Here is a 15,882-nt window from a genome sequence, read left to right as displayed (position 1 = left end):
CGGATTTTTCGCGGTTTTGCTGCTATATTGCATTAGGAAGCTCCAGAAAAAACGTGAAAAATCCGCAAAAAAAAGCGCAAAAAACACGAGCTTATTTCCTGCACAGGGAGTCCGGTTTTGCTCAGAAAAATTCTGCAGACATTCCTGAATGTGTGTACATAGCCTAAAGGGAAGCTGTGTCCGGTTTTGTCATATAAGAACTAAAATTATGACCTTATTCCGTGTCTATTCTGCGTTCCATAAATGCTTATATAGCCCCTGACTCCCCCTGTTTACCACCCTAAACAATTTTTAAGTGCTCCCGCGCTGTATGGAAATCGGTCAGTCTGGTGTGGTTTTGGGCCTCTCCATCCTCCCTGTTTAATTGAAGTAGATGACGCCTCATGTCATCCACATTGCCAGACAGAATCACGGCTCGCGCATGCGCACTATGCTTTGATCTACTGTGGGTGCATACGCACTTATGTTTTCGGCTCTGCCTGTAGTAAGGCAAAGCATAGTGCACAGGTGCGAGCCACAAGATGTCAACCACGTCAATTAAAAAAGGAGGACAGCGAGCAGCAGCTGGGGGAAGGTATAGAGAGACCCCAAACCACGCTCACCAGACTGACCCGATCTCCATACTGCGCAGGAGAACTTACGGTAAATAGATTGTTGGGGTGTTGCATCCCAAGAGTCCTAAGGGTAGGCCATCAGTATAAAAGTAATGGTCAAACCCTTTAAATGCAAAAAATGATTATAAAAAATGATACACAGTATATCTGGTGACAAGTTATATTTAATTACTAGAGTTCTGCAAAGATGTTCTTGCATTAGAGCTGTATTGATGTCAGCATCGCTTGAGAATTGCAGAGGTTTTCTCTTCGGCAGGAAGGGAATTGTAGAGTTAACATTTACTCTCTGTCTCCTGTAATAACCACAGAACACGCAGATACGGTATTATTGCTGATCCAATTTCATGTATAGAGAAAAGGTCATCTGTGTTATCTTGCCGTGCACCCTACGGCTCGGAGCGTTCCTCAGGACTGTACGGGGCATGACTGAGGCAGCAGATGGACCACTATTCTGATATAGCGTGCAAAGCAATGAAGAGCCAGATTTTCTAAATATTTGGAGCACTTGTCTAATTCTGACCTGTCAACTAAATTAGAAATTAGTCGCAGCCTTGTAGGAACATTTCTTGGTTTGTTCATCCCCATAATTTTTTTTTAATGCCTAAACCTCGTTTTACCAATCCCCTGCTATGCCTGAGCCAATCCTTCCTAAGTCCTCCCCGTCTGCATTCTTTTAGCAATTACGTGTGACCACTGCAGCCAATCTCTGACCATTTTGATATTTACATGATTACTATGATGGAATTGAACAATTTTTTGAATCTTTTTCCATTGCTCAATGACTGTTGCATTATTTTTTTGTCCTGCTATAGATTTTGAAATTTGCACTATATTTCTATTTTTTTTTGTAGTGTTACTCTATTGTGAAGTTACAGGGATTACGTCACATCAAGATCAGTTTTCAATGATTCATGCCAGTGATATAGGGGACTTAGTTCCTGTACAAATCATACTAGCAGTGTACATGCTAGTGGTACAGTGCCTGAGAAAATTACTTTTAATTCACCTGAAATTGGGGGGGCTTTGGTACAGCCTTTGGTATAGCCAAGAGGTCAGTGCACCGTTACGCCTCCTCATTTTGCATCTTGAGGGCCTTCCTCCTCTTCTGATTAACAGCGCTCGCTTCAGTTTTATAAAGTTAACCTTATTCCATATAGTAAGTGCTTTAATCGGAAACCATTGTACAGCAGAGATGAGTTAGGGAGGAGAATGCACCTGCCCGCACTGCGCACGCCGGCATTGATGCTGTGCATGTGGTTGGGCTAGGCAGTGTCAGTGCACTGTCAATCAGAAACAGGGAAAGGACCTCAATATGCAAAATTATGGGGTGTAACAGTGCACCAAACTCTTGGCCGCGACAAGGGTGCATCGAAACCTTTGCATGTCGACTGAAGAGCAGTGTCACTAATAGGTCACAGAGGGGAAAAGGGTGATGACACCTGGTTAGCTGTAGAAGGGAGATGTTCTCTTCCACGCCAAGAGTTGTAAATCTCTCGGCCTTTTATGGTTTTACACCCTGAAGCTCCCTAGTTCTATAGGGCTGTGACATATACACCTGAGACGATGGATATGTGTGCACCATGGTGTGAACATGTACACTAGTTTTGAACCTTTTTTCTCCTTTGCTCTGACTCCCAGCCTCCACCACTTTTGTGATGATCTCACATTTTGCTTCCGTGAGACGTTTAGCAGAATATTTGCATTACTCAGCTACCTGGCCATGCATTGTAACTGGGCACATCTGTGCGTGGCGCTGAACGCTCAATGCCATTGAACCTGAGCGGCGTAAGATAATTGAGCTGTGGCCTCTATAGGCTCATTCATTGCTTAATTACTGCTAGATGATCGCACAGATTCTCCGTTTTGGAGTTACATTTTTATCGCTAATATTACTATATTCGCCGCATGACCAGCTGTACCCTCACCTAGCGTATCCTCACCCATCCCCTGTAGACTGTGAGCCCTCGTGGGCAGGGTCCTCTCTCCTCCTGTACTTGTGTGTGCATTGTTTTACTCATGTTTATTGTACTTGTCTATATTTGCCCCGTTCACATGTAAAGCGCCATGGAATAAATGGCGCTCTAAAAATGAATAATAATAATATTAATTCGCCTCGGTAGTCCTGGGGGTTATGACATCTACTGATGGCATAAAGGGAGCATTGCGGTGTCCTGTAATCTTAGCATTACGCTGAAAGCAGAATCCTCTAATACATAATTTGCTTCAATAAGGAAGGGCGGGCATGCTACTGGCAAGTGATTAAGAGTTAATTGAACCCCTGGCAAGAGCTCAACATGGAAGGAAACTTCTTATTAGTGGCAGTGGGAATAAGCAGTCTGGGATTCCAAAAAGGAAATGTAAAGTAAATGTGCTCCTAACCCTTCACGCGATACCTTGAGGGGTGTGATTTCTACCACCTTCTTTTAGTTTTTTTATTGTGTCACAAAGTTGTTAAATGGATTCATAATATCCTGAGTGGGTTAGCATATGTTTGTGCTGTCACCTAGAGGGTCTCATTGCCTTTTGTCCTTAGAGCAAAGGCACACCACTATGTAACAGCTTTACCACTAAGGCACTAAGGGGCAGTAGATGGCTCAGCGAGCAATGGTCCTGTCCATCTTTCGGCTGGATGCTCTCTCCCTACTCCCCCATACACAGGAGCACTCAGCCTGCCATGCTTAAAGGAAAGCGGTCATCGGGTTTTTATACTGCAAACGAATGCCATCTATATGAAGGCCCTGTAATGCTGATTACAGCTATACCGTTATTTTAGAAATCTGGGTTTTCATTTCAGAGAAATGTATTATTTAATTGTTATGCAATGAGCTGCAAGTGCAGTGGGCGGGAACTGCACCTATAGCTCTGCCCTGTTTCCTGCCTAATGCCGGTCTCCTGACAGTGATTGACTAGTCACTCTCTTCTTTCAGTGACTTGTCTCTCCTGCCTAAGATCTAGTACAAGCGCCGTCATTTCCCAGTAATGTCCTGCAGAATTATGGCCGGTGTTTGGGTGCGATCTGCATATTTCACCAGGAACCAAAACGGAAAAGAGCAGCAGAAGTGAAGAAGACCGTGTTGTGGCGTGATTTGCAATTTGACGATGATTGTCTTTTTCATCAGAACATTATTGTGCATACACTACACTAGAGAATGACAGCGCCTGTACTAGGAATCGGGAGAGAAACGCAGGACATTGAAAGAAGTGACCTGTCAATCACTGACAGGAGACAGGCGGCGTGCGGGAATTAGGGGAAAGAGGCAGCAAAGCTGATGGTGCTGCTCATTTGCTTAACATTTCAACAATATATTTCTCTAAAACGTAAACTCTGATTTCTAAAATAAATGTGTGGATGTAATCGGCTTACTGCGCCTTTACATAGATGTCATTAGTTTGGGATACAAAAGCCTAATGCTACATGTATAGGGTCGATTAGGGCCTGATTCGTTATTGCATTTGCATCTGTTTTCTTTTGTCACATTTTTGGTGTTTTGCGCCTCTTTTTTGTGGTACGTTCATTTTTTCCTTTTTCACCTATTTTTAAATTTGATTTTATGTGTTCACCTGTTGATTTTTAGTCTGTCCCTGGGTAGGGTTTAGGTTTTCCAGATGTTTTCACCTAATTCATTATTTGCAACTTTTCAAAATGTAACCCAGTCTTTTCCTTTGCACCAGAAATGTAATAATGTTTGTGACATTTTGCAAAACATACAAAAATACATTTTTTTTTTCACTTTTTTGCAAAATTCATGTTCTGTGTGCATAATTTTGATGAATTTAGCGCTAAAACCATCAGCTAATACAAGTGAATTTAAAAATCTACATATTATGATTTGGGTTCTTTAGGTTTTTTTTCTTCCAGATGTCCTTTTTTCTAGTTTTCTGGATATTGTCAGTGTTGAGCGGCCAGGAGCGTGCTGAGAGCTGTCACTCGCCAACAGCTGGCAGGATTATTGGAGCTTTGTCCCGCTCTAAAGAAGTGTTCTCTGTAATATATTCAGGTTCTTGATTATCCCTACTGCAGGATAATATAACCCTGCTAAAACGACAAATTGTATTGCTTCCACTGGTTTGTTTTTGTCAAGTTATTAGAAGGAAATGTAGTCTAAAGTCTATTGTCATTTATTTTCCTTGATACCTATCTTCCTTTTGACTTCATCTACTTTTAATCGATATGAGAATTTCCCACTGATAGGTTAAATATTGTAGAAATATTTCACAATTAAAGTTAATGTACACCTTAACAATCATTGTTGCACCAACACATCTACATAGTGCAAAACTTGAAATAGGCAAAATGGCTGAACACCTTTATGTATGTAAAACAGTGGACTACTGATTTTGAAGGGGTTGTCCACTACTCTGACAACCCTGCCCCAATCAGCATGTTTGTCTCTAGTCAAATGTCGGTGCCATTCCGGTGGTGTCGGCACTGGCTCTCCCAGGGCTCACATCACATCATGTCACTCGATCCCTGCACCCAATCTGCGCTGCTTCACTCTCCCCGCCTTTGGATAAATCCAACATGAAGAGGAAGTCAGATCTGCAGCTAACCGCTCACTTCCTTTTGATCTGATTGTGGGGAGAATGAAGCCGGCACTGATTGGGCGCAGGTATCGAGTGACATAACGATGTGATGTGAGCTCTGGGTGAGCTAGTACTGGCACCACTGGAGCGGCACCGGCATTGCTGGTGGGGACTTGCTGATTGGGACGGAAATGTCCTGAGTATTGGACAACCTCTTTAAAATCAGTAGTCCATTTTTTTGCATACATAAAGGTATTCAGCCAGTTAGCCTATTTCACATTTTAATACTCTTTAAATTAAAGTAGTCTTATAACAGACCTCCAATGGGATAAAATGACATATCACCCATTACTCCATTTTCACCGTGCTTTTATCTCAGAAACCATAGATGGGCACACTGTGCTTTTCTAGGCTCCCGCCATGGAAACGCTAAGTTTGCCTAGGAGCTGAAAACACAAAATGGTTGAGATGGGGTTGTCTGAGTAGTGGATAATCCCTGTAATAGATAATGAAGGTTACAAGTGCAAAGGGTCTTTGAAGGTTTCTCTAAATTACTCCTGTCTCCTTCATCCCTATCAGTAAATTCTTTGACATGTCTGAATATTATCACACGGCTTAGACAGGTTGACTTTTCAGAGAATGCAGCACCCGGAATGATCAGGCTCTGGGTCCTGCTCCTACACTTCTGGCATAGATTTAATTTTACTGGGAAAAGCCAGAACCAGTCATGACTTTTGGAGAAATCGTGGTCCTTCCGATGAACTGCCCCTGTAATATAAGGATGACTTGAGTCCACTAGCGCGGGGGCAGCTCATACAGAACTCCTTACCAGTTTAGTTTAGAAACGGCGGTACCAAATTCTCTATGCCCATATACCCTCACGGGGCTTAAGGGCAGGAAGTCTCTTGATAGGACAACCCCTGAAAGATCCACTGAAAACATGAGAATGGTTTTGTATTGGTATATATATTAGGCAAGTGCTTTATTTTTGTTTTTCTTATAGATATTTTGCAACTCTTCTATTCAGTAGTGACCGCTACTGTAAGTAAAAGAAACATTGCTCCAGATTTACTAATGGGGCGGAAATCTTCGTTATCCATGATTTGTAAAAAGATTTGTCTATCTAATAGGCTAAGAAGGCTAACAAGAAAGCAGACTTTTCCTACACTGTTCTGCTATTGAACAGGGCAGCCAGTTTCAGACAACTAAAGTTATTGGGACAGTCACATTTGAGCCTGGGTCTATGTGCAGCTCAGTGCTGTCATCCATATTAGTCCGAGATGTCTGCCATTACATGCACTACTCTCACTCCGAAAACAGACAAGACTCATGGCATGCTGCATTTTATCCAGCGGTGTGCTGCCCATTATCTACAGTGACTGAAGATACTGTCGTGTGAACCCGGCCTTAGGCTACAAGTCTGCATTCTCTCTATGTGACTGCCGACTTATGAGTCCTCACATCGCACGCACTGCACACTGTGAGGATTCACTGGCGGCAGCATCGGGGGCGGGCGGTCATGTGACTGCATGTTTGCGATTTGCATACTCCCGGCCACATTCCAACTAGACTTGTCCGGCCTCGCTCCATACACTTGTATATAGTGTCTAGTCGGCATGTGACCACATGTAGGCAAATTATATACTTACGCTCATGCTCATGGCTCTGGCACCAAAGAATTGCTGTATCATGCCGTGTATCCTAAGGACGGACAACCCCTTTAAGTTTGTATAATTTTTGTTCCTAGAACTTATTGTGTTTATGGGAAAAATAAACTGTATTCTGTATCTATTTATTCTATAAAGTAAAATTAAAAAGCTGGTTTGTCTACAGTCAGTTACTTGTAAAGTAGGATATTTTTTTGCCCACATTATCCTTGTCATTTCCTTTACGCTAGTGACTGAATACAGCCTACAGCACTAACTAGGCAATGTTGCTGGGCTGCTTCTTGTCAGCCTCCTTCTAAATTCACGTTGGCTACACTTACAAGACATGAAGATAGTAAATGTCTGTGGAGATTAGCCGGGGGCTTGTTCCAGGAGACAAGCTATTCAGCGTAAGTTCTAGGATCACATAAGGTACATTACATTACCGAGCCTCAGAGGTGTTTGCTGCCTTCCCCATGTGATAATTGACTATGTTGGTTACTTTGGTCACTTTGTAAATTACTGATTGAGATATTTAATTATCGTGAAATGTTAGGCATTGCATGTAATGCACAACTCTTGGTCCTTTTGGCTGAAGAATATTTTGGAGGAGGGCAAGTAATGTTGGCTATTGTTCCTAGTTCTAAATGCCGAAAAACGACCTAGAAGAAACCGATGCCAATTTGAGTAAGCAGTAAATTGCAAGAAAGATCCATTTGTGATCGGCATAATCCTTTAATGGAGACTTGATCTGTTTTTCTGGGAAAAAAAAGCTCAAGCGTCAACAAGTTCTGATTCTGTGTCATAAGTGAAAAATTTGTTTGTGGAGGATATGAAAAATTTAAGGAGTATTGCTGGCATAGCAGGTCCGAGCCTCGAAGGAGAAAAACAAAATGTAGGTTGGTACTTTTCTGTTCAAGTTTGTCAAAATGAGAACAAAAAAGACTTTCTAAACTTGGCAATTGTTTCATGTGTCCACATTCCCATAGATGTATAATACTATTACTTTATAGATGTCACTAAGGCCTGACAGAACACCACTGCTCGACAGTATGAAGAAACAATATACATGTACTGCACTATCTAAGCAGAAATTTTCTGATCTCCGAGTCATAAAAAATACATTTATACTCCATCTGCCGAACATTAGCGGTATAAAGTGTGCATCCCATCAAAGATTACAGGCTCATTGCTCAACCAAGACAGAAACTATCTATGTCAACTGAAAGCAGGCAAAATGTCTGTGTAGTGGAGTGTGAATCATTTGGTCAAGTGGGGTTAGTGAAGGAGAGGAATTTCCAAAATCCAGACATTCAGGGATTTCCTAGCTCCGCAAAGCTTGGTTTTCATTTGGGAAGCGTTGGTTTCACATCCATGCACTTGATAAGGGGTGTGCCGAGCATTTCTCTCTATTTACAGCAAACATCCCAGAAGGGAGGCTACCCAGCTTCCCAAAGTTAAAACTTAATTTGGAAACATAAGCAGCCATGGACATAAACATGATTATGCCTGTGGGAAAATGGGTTTCTGGTAAAATACAGTATGATTTGTTTCAGATGCTTGAATTAGATTCCAGTAAATATAGAATATGGGAGCGAACATCAGATCTTCTTTGGCATGCTTCAAGCATAGTAGTCAAAAAGATACAAAAAACTAAATTGGTCAGTTTTTTTTAAAGCAAAAAGCATGGCATATGATTGTTCAGCAACAATACTGCGTTTAGACAGGTCAATCGGCACTTGTTTAATGCCTAGTTTAGACCTGCCAACTACACTTTCCTGAACGTTATTCTCTCAGCAGCACATGTCCTGTTTACACAGGGCAATGTGCTGCCGAGAACAGTTATTTTTAAGCTTGTTTAAAGGGCTCTTTGGATCACTGAAATTAATCTCAAACACCAGTGATGATTAGTTTGCCAGGTGTACCCAGTTAAAGGAAAACTACTTAAGAAGGACGTTCCACATTATTAAGCAGGCCACATCTTTCAAGCAATATGGGAAAGAAAAAGGATCTGTCTGCTGCAAAAAATCATCAAATAGTGCAATGCCTTGGACATTTTATGAAAACATTAGATATTTCACGAAAACGTAAGCGTGATCATCGTACTGTGAAGAGATTTATGGCTGATACAGAGCACAGATGGGTTTGTGCAGATAAAGGCATAATGCGGAAGGATTCTGCCAGACAAATTTATCTATTTACGAGAACAGCTGCAAAATACCAATATAAAGCAGCAAATAGACTAATTCTAAAATAATCTTGTTTACTGATGATTGCCATGCAACCACGGAAAGAGTTGATGGATGCAGTAGTGGATCGCCACCATGTCTCAACAAGGCTGTAACGTCAGAAAGGAGGTGGCAGAGTCATATTTTGGGCTGGAGTCATGGTGAGGGAGCTGGTAGGGTTCCAGAAGGTGTGAGAATAATCCTGCCAATGTATACAGAGTTTCTGACTGTGACTGACCGCTGTCTTCCATGGTACAAAAAGAACTGTGCCATCTGTTGCAAAATCATCTTCATGTATGACATTACACAGGATGATGTGCTGCTGAGAACGATTATTTTTGAGGTTGCTTAAAAATAATTTCACTCATCAATTCATCAATTGAGCATTTTTGTTGTGGGATTGCTGACCTATTTAGACAGGCTGAAAATCTGGAAAAGAGCGTGCAACTGATCATCAATCGGTATAAATGGGCCATAAATATCCTCAAAGTTGTTGCCAGGCTGGATTTTATCATTCCTGTGGCGATTTTCAGGATATCACATATTGAGATCTAGTTTGTTCATGCAATTTATTGTACACATTACTCGTGATGGAACATGCTATGATACTGAGAACTACTTCTGCAGACTGCTGAACAGGAAGTTGTAGGTGATTGGCAGATGATTGGTTGGTTGCTCCCACGTAACTTCCTGCAGAGGGAGATCTGAGCACCGCATGAAAGGATTCTTTGGAATTTTTTTTTAAATGAAAAAATTTGGTTTCTAAAAAATCTGCTGCACTGACTTCTGACTTTTCCCAAACATTTGGTTGACAGTATTGCTTTATTTTATTTAAAATAGAAAGATAAGATATTGACCCATAATCCTTTAGGGTATGTGCACACATTCAGGATTTCTTGCAGAAATTTCCTGACAAAAAAACGGATATTTCTGCAAGAAATCCGCATGCGTTTTTTGGGTTTTTTTTGCGTTTTTTACACGTTTTTTCCAGAGCTTTCCCAATGCATTAGATAGCGGGAAAAACGCAAAAAAATCAGCAAAATTAATGAACATGGTGCGGAAAAAAACACATCATGTGCACAAAAATTACGGAATGCATTCTAAATGATAGAATGCATATGTATGCGTTTTTTATGCCTTTTTATCTCGAAAAAAATGCAAAAAAATCCTGAACGTGTGCACATACCCTTACTAAGTTTTTTTTTTTTTTTTTTTTTACCCATTAGAAGAATTTGACTGACTACCCATGTATGATTTGTGAACTTGGACTCCATGCCACTATAAAATGTTGTGGGGTTCACATCTGATGTATCCTATGTACCCTGCAATCATTATTATCTATCATGGAAAAAAGTATATCTGGAAACCCAACCCAACCCTCAGTGAGTACCTTACATACTATCTGCAGCACGGTGGCGCAGTGGTTAGCACTGCAGCGCTGGAGTCCTGGGTTCTAATCCCACCCAGGACAACATCTGCAAAGAGTTTGTATGTTCTCTCCGTGTTTGCGTGGGTTTCCTCTGGGTACTCCGGTTTCCTCCCACATTCCAAAAGATATACTGATAGGGAATTTAGATTGTGAGCCCCATTGGGGACAGTGATGATAATGTGTGCAAACTGTAAAGCACTGTGGAATATGTTAGCGCTATATAAAAATAAAAATAAAGATTATTATCTGCCCTAGGGGGTCCAGCAACTATTGATCAGCTCACTGTAGAGGTAACTGGCTTGAAAAGGACAATCCCCATCAACTTTAATATTTAATTTGTCACTTGAGTTGTCTCTTGTGAAAGTTTTGCAGCAGAAAACTGCAGCAGATTGATTGGATTTCGTTTTGGAAAACGCTCCCAAATCCCCAAAATTGTACCCTGAAGCTTGGAATTGTGATATAATCCGTTTTTATCTGAGCAGAACTTTAGTCATGCTATTTATGGTGGCAGAATTCTGATACTAAAGTTGCTTGTGTGACCAATCTGTCTTTCTAGGAATGTAATTATACACTGGGAGTGACCTGCCATCGTCCTTGAATTTGGAGCAGTGTGCACCGATCATCAGCTCAATCATAGTCAAGTGTATAATTAAGTTGAACGTTTTTACCATTGACTGTAATTCTGAGAACCACATGTGCATTTTACCTTCTGGTGCTGTAGAAATCAGCTTCTCATTTTGCGTAGCTTCACGCGTGTAAGCACATCGCTCCGCTCTCTCCAAATATTGTCTTGTCTCTGAGATTTATGTATACCGTATATTATTTTTCCCTGGCTGAGAAGTGTTCACTATTGGTTGGGCTAGAGGCTTTTTCTCCCGGATTACCCAACCGTGTGTTGTGACCTACCTTCCCTGCATGAGCGATTCTGTGACCTACCAACCATTGCAGTACTGGGAAATTTACCAAGCTGGAAAGAAGAAAATAAACAATGTATTTGTTTCTGGCTCTCATGGTATGGTACTATATTTATACTGGCTGGCAGTGCCACGACTTTCCCCAGACATATTGCTCCTTTCATGAAAAGGGCATTGTGCTACAACATCTGAATCAGGCTTAACTGTTTCATATTCATTGACTGCATAGAATTTCTCCCTGCCTCCATTGTACAGGCTTGTATGGGCCCGATATCCTCTTTCAGCGAGTCAAACTTGTTAAAATGATGCACAAAGAGGACTGCGACCAGTAATGTGCAAGGAAAGCTCTTTTAAATGGGCAGCAATTTATCTAACCCCTGTATAGCTTAAAAAACTAAATCAATTTTAGTATTTTAATGTAAAAAGAATCTGTGTCTTTAACTTCAAAGTGCATATTTATTTTCTTGGTAGCGCATGGAGAGCCGGTAATGAGTAAATGAACATTCGTTCCCAATTGTAGGTGTATGTTTCAAGTAGTCACCTTATAAATTAGCAAAACACTAATTTGCTGGGTGAACAGATTGTTTACGCTGACAAAAATAAAACTATTATCGGCAGCGCATCACCCTGTGTATTCAGGAGACGTGCTGCCGACGATGTTCTCAAGCCCTGACAACCCAATGGATGCATGTATATAAATATCTTTTGTCATAACTAAACCAAAAGGCTGGCTCCATTGTAAGATAGAAATGCATACATTTCATCTCGCCGACTCTAAAGTCACACAATACTCAACAGATGGTCATCGGTTGCATGACTTTCGGCCGATCATCGGCTTTTGTCCATCTCGGCCGAACACAGGAGCGCTCGTTTTCTCTGTGACAGACATCTGACATCATGTCCTAAGGTACCGTCACACTAAGCAACTTTGCAAAGAGAACGACAACGATCCGTGCCGTTGCAGCGTCCTGGATAGCGATCTCGTTGTGTTGGACACGCAGCAGCGATCTGGATCCCGCTGTGCCATCGCTGGTCGGAGCTAGAAGTCCAGAACTTTATTTCATCGCCAGGTCGGCGTGTATCGTCATGTTTGACATCAAAAGCAATGACGCCAGCAACGAGCATAGGGGGCGTCGCAGCGTCTCCTTCTAGCCAGTCGGTACACTCCGGCTGTTTGACATGGAGCTAACAACCAGCGAGAACGAGAAGTGAGTCGCCATTACATCACTGGATCGCTCCTGCATCGTTCTGGAGCTGCTGTTTGACGTCTCTACAGCGACCTAAACAGCGACGCTCCAGCGATCTAGTTTAGGTCGGCTCATTGTCTATCGCCGCAGCGTCGCTGAGTGTGACGGTACCTTTACGTCCATGAGAACAAAAGGATCAGCAGTGTGAAATTGGATATGCTGGATCCTTAACTCCCCCAACATTCAATTGTCCAGGGCCCACCACACACATTAGACAGTCTAACGTATACAGGGGGGGGGGGGGGGGTTAACTTTCAGTGTGTTTCCACTCACTCATTCATACCCCATTCTCATGACCGTACACCATTCATAACCTTCACCCTATGCTAATTATTTAGAATGAAGTAGTGGAAAATGTGAGTGATCTGTGCTTCTGGATTCGCATCCACAATAAAAGGTCCAGTAAGTGGTATCAGGATTTCAATGTGGTTTAAAATCTCAACATTTTTCAAAGTTGACAAACTTTTTCAGGAGAACCACAACAGAACCACATTGTTGTGGTTCTCCTGAAGAAGTTTGTCAACTTCAAACCGCATTGAGAATAAAGCTACATTGGAACACTGATACCACTTATTGGACCTTTATTGTGGATCTGAAACCAGCAGCACAGATCACCCACATTTTCCACTATTTTATTACCACGATAGACATACCAACCTGATGGTGCTGCAGCTGCTGACACTTTCTTTCCAAAGCATAACTAGTGTTGTGTTTCGCACATCCCGACAGGTGAGCAGTTACTACTGGTATATTGGATAAAACCCTATTGCGCTTAATTTGTCCTTCCAGCGGTTTCAGCAAAATATTTTGAATAGATTCTGAATTTTTTTGTTTGTTTGCTATATGTATATTTTATCATGTGACCCACATAGGGCTGCATTAATGGTGTATAGACTTCAAGTGCTATGTAAGTGTCTGTATACTTTATATTGTACTCCATTGTAGAGTTGCTTGTCGCCACCTTTGTCACATTAGCATGTGTATTGCTTTCTTGCTCTTGGATTTGTCGTGTATGCGGCCGCCGGTAGGTCCCGCATTGCTCAATATGTAAAGTATTCTGCCGGTGGCAGGTCAGCTTCCTGCTGCATTCATGGGAACTGGTGAGTTTCATTCAGCTGTGGATTAATTACATAGAAAGCTGAGCTTATCCTACTTTCCACATCTCCATTACCAGATCTTGCCCCATACAGGTTAGAGATGCTGGAGTGAAAGAAGCTTATCCTGAGCTGCCTTTCATTCAGCTTCAGCAGGAATCTGAGAAAAGGCCTTGCTATCTGTAGCCGGACTCGGGCTGCTAGAAGTTTTGGCGGAGGTGATTGGGTGGAGCTGGCTTTCCTGGCATTGTAACACAGATTTTCCTGTTGTGATCTAATGTCAGCAGTCTCACGTTAAGTAGTCCAGCTCAGCACAAGGATACGTTGTGTTTCAGTAGCATTTCCACTCGGGACCCCTGACCTGCCAGCCCTTGGTTGCTTGGTCCCCCCTCTTACACAATGCTCTACTTAACAGAAGCATGGCGAGATCCGTCGGTGAGTATTCAATGATTTGTCATCATCAAAAGGCTTTCTCCGATAACAGATGTAGTGACATTTGAGGCATGGTTGATCCAACACTCGGCTATAATTACCCTACATATTCTTTCATTTGAAGGTTAGCCCCTTCTCAGATTATTCAGCATTACCGGAGTGCCAGGCAGGTAGTAGAAGAGGAAGGAACAGGTGGCAAGGCTGAGCAACGGCTGGCATCAGGGGTCGATGGTAGTGCCATGTAGATTATTAGGCTGAATGATTTTCTCCTCTGTCTACTACATATGTTTGTGCTCTTTTAAGCTATTTTTTAGCTATTGTTTATTTCAGAACTTATGCTATTTTTTTTATCTGTTGAGTATTATCGATTTCCCAAATTTTACATGTTCATGTGTTGAAAATCCCCAACCCCACAATGCTAAATATCAGCCTTCCAGTAATTTAGGCGCCACATAAAGTAGTAGAACAAAAATTGGGAGGTCTGCTAGATTTTATGTTGCCAGAAAAGTGGATTGCTCAGCTCCATACATTGTCACTGTGAGGTCTAGAACAAAGCAAATACGCAGTTCACAGGCCAAATAAACTCCTGCAGTCATAGCTGAGGAAATTGGTTTTGTTTGAATAAAACCTATTGACATTTCCAGGATTTATTTTTGTTTTAAAAGAAGGTGTGACGTAGATTTTGGCCAAAATGGCACCAGGCTTAGCTCTGGGACAGCTGTGTTTACATTTACCTAAATAATGGTGGGCCATCATAAAAGGATTCAGCCCCCAGGAAAGCTGTCCAGGGCCTGGGTATGTTCACACTAAGATGGAATCCAGTTACAAAAGGTTTTAAGTAAATTTTTTTTATATTTATTTTTCCTTTCAACTATTTGTTGTTTGGGCAGTGTAAAGAGTTCCAGAGACCTCATAAGGAATTTTGTATTAATTAGTGCGCCTTTGCTTAAACACACTAAGGCCTCATTTACACGTCCATATTTACACACGTACGTGTGTAAAAAGTTGTGCCGTGTGTCATGAGTGTTTTGGTTCAGTGTGTCATCAGCGCGTGCGTGCGTGTGTGTGCGTGCGTGCGCGTGTGTGTATGTGTGTTTTTATGATCAGTTATCGGTGTTTTTCAAGGATTGATAATTCCATTACAAAGCTTCTCTTATCCTTTGCAACGTTGAACGCTGTGTTTTTCATGAATCCGTATACTTGTTTTGGTACTTTTCATCAATGCGGCCATAAAAAAAAATGTTCATGTGAGTTTTACATGGACACACGATCTGTGAAAGCACTGAATGTGAACAGCCCCATAGACTATAGTGGATAGATGATTTATTCATGAAAAAACGCAGCTGGAGCACATAGTTGCAATGCGGATGTCTGAATGAGGCCTGAAGGTGTGTATAGATCTTTAACATCTGTCATCTAATCCTGCTTAATGCCCACCCCCCTTAAACATGCACTTGTTCTTAAAGGGGTTGGAGGGTCTTAAGCTACACGTCTGCAGTCACTTATGCGTCCTCACATCGCATGCACAGCGGGCTGTGAGGATTCTCTGATGCCAGGAGCGGCGGGTGCATGATCGGCAAGTATGTGATTTGCATATAAGTGGTCAAGTGGCAACTAAACAGTCTAGTCGGATTATGGCCGAAAGTATGCAGATCACCTGATTAGCGAGCAAAACACTTTTCCCTTAAGGAGAAATTATTTTTAAGCTGGCTTAAAAATCATTGTTTTGGGCAGCACATCATCCTGTGTAAACA

General features: G+C 41.8%; 1 protein-coding gene across 8 annotated transcripts in view; it reads left to right on the top strand.

Moving 5' to 3' along the window:
- Positions 1 to 15,882, top strand: part of MID1 (midline 1) — a 596,642-nt gene that overhangs the window by 418,045 nt on the left and 162,715 nt on the right. Inside the window, exon 1 of one of the 8 annotated variants that reach the window (XM_077294754.1) lies at positions 13,998 to 14,131. The exons of the other annotated variants lie outside the window; for them this stretch is intronic. The gene's annotated coding sequence lies outside the window, so the exon portion shown is untranslated. Of the gene's footprint in view, positions 1 to 13,997; positions 14,132 to 15,882 lie in introns of those variants that run through there. 8 annotated transcript variants of the gene reach the window in all.

This window comes from Ranitomeya variabilis, chromosome 3 (assembly GCF_051348905.1).
Source record: "Ranitomeya variabilis isolate aRanVar5 chromosome 3, aRanVar5.hap1, whole genome shotgun sequence".
NCBI classification, from domain to species: Eukaryota; Metazoa; Chordata; class Amphibia; order Anura; family Dendrobatidae; genus Ranitomeya; species Ranitomeya variabilis.
The sequence above is the reverse complement of the archived record's forward strand: the minus strand, read 5'-3'. Positions and strand labels throughout refer to the sequence as shown.